Raw genomic sequence first — 4,158 nt, 5'->3', positions numbered from 1 at the left:
AGAGACAGAGCATGAACGGGGGAGGGGCAGAGAGAGAGGGAGACACACAGAATCGGAAACAGGCTCCAGGCTCTGAGCCATCAGCCCAGAGCCTGACACGGGGCTCGAACCCACGGGCCGCGAGATCGTGACCTGGCTGAAGTCGGACGCTTAACCGACTGCGCCACCCAGGCGCCCCCTGAATTTTTGTATCTTTTAGGTAAATACCTGGTAGTGCAATTGCTGTGTCATAGGGTTGTTCTATTTTTAACTTTTTGAGGAACCTCCATACTCTTTTCCGGAGTAGCTGCACCAGTTTGCATTCCCACCAACAGTGCAAGAGGGTTCTCCTTTCCCTGCACGCTCACCAACACGTGTTGTTTCTTGTGTTAATTTTAGCCATTCTGACAGGTGTGAGGTGATATCTCATCATGGTTTTGATTTGTATTTCCCCAATGATGAGTGATGTTGAGTATCTTTCCGTGTGTCTGTTAGCCATCTGGATGTCTTCTTTGGAAAAATATCTATTCATCTCTTCTGCCTATTTCTTGATTAGGTTATTTGGGTTTGATAAGTTCTTTATAGATTTTGGATACTAACCCCTTATCAGATATGTCATTTGCAAATATCCTATTCCATAGGTGGCATTTTAGTTTTGCTGATTGTTTCCTTCTCTGTGTAGAAGCTTTTTATCTTGATGAGGTCCCAATAGTTCATTTTTGCTTTTGTTTCCCTTGCCTCCGGTGACGTGTTTAATAAGTTGTTCCAGCCGAGGTCAAAGAGGTTGTTGCCTGTTTTCTCCTCTAGGATTTTGATGGTTTCCTGTTTCACATTTAGGTCTTTCATCCGTTTTGAATTTATTTTTGTGTATGGTGTAAGAAAGTGGTCCAGGTTCATTTTTCTACATGTTGCTGTCCAGTTTTCCCAACATCATTTGTTGAAGAGACTGCCTTTTTTCCATTGGGTATTCTTTCCTGCTTTGTTGAAGATGAGTTGACCATATAGTTGTGGATCCATTTCTGGGCTTTCTATCCTGTTCCATTGATCTATATGTCAGTTTTTGTGCCAGTACCATACTGTCTTGATGACTACACCTTTATAATATAGCTTGAAATCCAGAATTGTGATGCTTCCAGCTTTGCTTTTTTTTTTTTTTCATGTATTTATTTTTGAGAGAGAGAGAGGAGAGAGAGAGAATCCCAAGCAGGCTCTGTACTCTCTCAGTGTGGAGCCGCACTTGGGGCTCAGTCTCCTGAACCGTGAGATCATGACCTGAGTGGAAATCAAGAGTTGGATGCTTAACCAGCTGAACCACCCAGGCACCCCTCCAGCTTTGCTTTTCTTTTTTAGGATTGCTTTGGCTATTTGGGGTCTTTTATGGTATTCCATATAAATTTTAGGATTATTCATTCTAGCTCTGTGAAAAATGCTGGAGGTATTTTGATAGGGATTGCATCAAATGTGTATATTGCTTTGGGTAGTATATACATTTTAACAGTGTGTGTTCTTCCAATCCGTGAGCATGGAATGTTTTTCCATTTCTTTGTGTCCTCTTCAGTTTCTTTCATAAATGTTTTATAGTTTTCAGAGTACAGATCTTTTAAACTCTTTTTTAAGGTTTATTCCTAGTTATTTTATGGGTTTTGGTGCGATTGTAAATGGGGTCAATTCCTTGATTTCTTTTTCTGCTGCTTCATCATTGGTGTATAGAAATGCCAGGTTTCTGTACGTTGATTTTATATCCTGCAACTTTGCTGAATTCATGTATTAGTTCTACTTCTTCTTTGCTGATTTGGATGCTTTTTTTTTTCTTTTTGTTGTCTAATCGCTGAGGCTGAGACCTCTTGTACTATGTTAAATAACTATGGTGAGGGTGGACATCCCTGTCATGTTTCTGACCTTAGGAGAAAAGTTCTCGGTTTTTCCCAGTTGAGGATGATATTAGCTGTGGGTCTTTCATACATGGCCTTTACAATGTTGAGGTATGTTCCATCTCATACTTTGTTGAGGGTTTTTATCAAGAATGGATGCTGTATTTTGTCAAATGCTTTCTCTGCATCCATTGAGAGGATGGTATGGTTCTTATCCTTTCTTTTATTAATGTGGTATAGCACGTCAATTGATCTACAAATATTGTACCACCCCTGCAGCCCAGGGATAGATCCCATTTGATTGTGGTGAATAATTATTTAATGTACTATTAGATTCAATTTGCTAGTATCTTGTTGAGAATTTTTGCATCCATGTTCAGCAGGGCTATTGGCCTATAAGTCTCCTTTTTGTGGGGTCTTTGTCTGGTTTTGAAATCAAGGTAATGCTGGCCTCATAGAATGAGTTTGAAAGTTTTCCTTTTATTTCTATTTTTTGGAATGGTTTGAGAAGAATAGGTATTAACTCTTCTTTAAATGTTTGGTAGAAATTCCCTGGGAAGCTATCTGGACCTGGACTTTCATTTGTTGGGGTATTTTTGATTACTGATTCCGTTTCTTTGCCTGTTCAAATTTTCTTTCTTTCTGTTTCAGAAAACAGGTAGTGTGTGAGTTTCTAGGAATTTGTCCGTTTCTTCCAGGTTTCCCAGTTTGTTGGCATATAATTTGTCATAATATTCTCTAATAATTGTTTATATTTCTGTGGTGTTGGTTTTGATCTCTCCTCCCTCATCGGTGATTTTATTTATTTGTGTCCTTTCTTTTTTCTTTTTGAGAAGTTTAGCTAGGGGTTTATCAATTTTAATTCTTTCAAAGAACCAGCGCTTAGTTTCTTGATCTGTTCTGTTTATTTTTGTTGTTGTTGTTTGCTTGTTCCTATATCATTTATTTCTGCTATAATTTATTATTTCCCTTGTGCTGATGTTAGGCTTCATTTATTGTTCCTTTTCTAGCTCTTTTAGGTGTAAGGTTGGGTTGTGTATTTGAGACTTTTCTTGCTTCTTGAGATTGATACTTCTACTTTTAGTTTTTTTGAGGAGCCTCCATACTGTTTTCCACAGGGGCTGCACCAAATTGCCATTCCCACCAACAGTGCACAAAGGTTCCCTTTTCTCCACATCTTTGGCAAAATTCCTTGTTTCTTGTTATTTTGATACTAACCATTCTGACAGATGTGAGGTGATATCTCATTGTCGTTTTTGATTTGCATTTCCCTGATGATGAGTGATGTTGAACATCACTATCACTTTTTTTTTTTTTTTTAAGAGAGAGAGAGAGAGAGAGAGAGCATGAGCCAGGGAGAGGGGCAGAAAGAGGGAGGGAGAATCCTAAGCAGCCTCCCTGCTCAGTGCAGAGCCCAGTTTGGGGCACGATCCCATGATCTTGGGATCATGGTCTGAGCCAAACTCAAGAGTCAGACGCTCAACCAACAGGTGCCCCACAATATCAACCTTAATGTTGTTTTTTTGTTGAACAGAAATTATTAATTCTAATGTAGTCCAGTATCAATTTTTCCCTTTTTGTGTCTTTTTAAGGGCTCTTTTCCTGTCCTACGGCTTGAAGATATTCTTTGCTTTCTTCTAAAACTTTTATTGTTTGACTTTTAAACTGATTATTTTTTTTTTTGTTTGATGTATGATAGGGGTCAGTATTATTTTTTCTCTGTTGATATCTTCAAATTGACAGTGCATTGTTATTGAAAGACCATCTTTTCCCTACTGCACTCTCACCTCTGTTATAAATTAAGGGTCTCTCATTATAGTTTTGATTTATGAATGAGGTTGAATTACTCAATGTTTTTTTTTAATTTTTAAAAATTCACATCCAAATTAGTTAGCATATAGTGCAAAATGATTTCAAGAGTAGATTCCTTAGTGCCCCTTGCCCATTTAGCCCATCCCCCCTCCCACAACTCCTCCAGTAGCCCTCTGTTTGTTCTCCATATTTAAGTCTCTTATGTTTTGGCCCCCTCCCTGTTTTTATATTATTTTTGTTTCCCTTGCCTTATGTTCATCTGTTGTGTGTCTTAAAGTCCTCATATGAGTGAGGTCATATGATTTTTGTCTTTCTCTGACTAATTTCACTTAGCATAATACCCTCCAGTTCCATCCACGTAGTTGCAAATGGCAAGATTTCATTCTTTTTTCATTGCTGAGTAATACTCCATTGTATGTATGTGTGTGTGTGTGTGTGTGTGTGTGTATATATATATATATATATATATATATATATATATATATATATATATACC

This window comes from Herpailurus yagouaroundi, unplaced genomic scaffold (assembly GCF_014898765.1).
Source record: "Herpailurus yagouaroundi ecotype Mexico unplaced genomic scaffold, PumYag 98622, whole genome shotgun sequence".
NCBI lineage: Eukaryota > Metazoa > Chordata > Mammalia > Carnivora > Felidae > Herpailurus > Herpailurus yagouaroundi.
Note: the sequence above shows the minus strand (reverse complement) of the source record.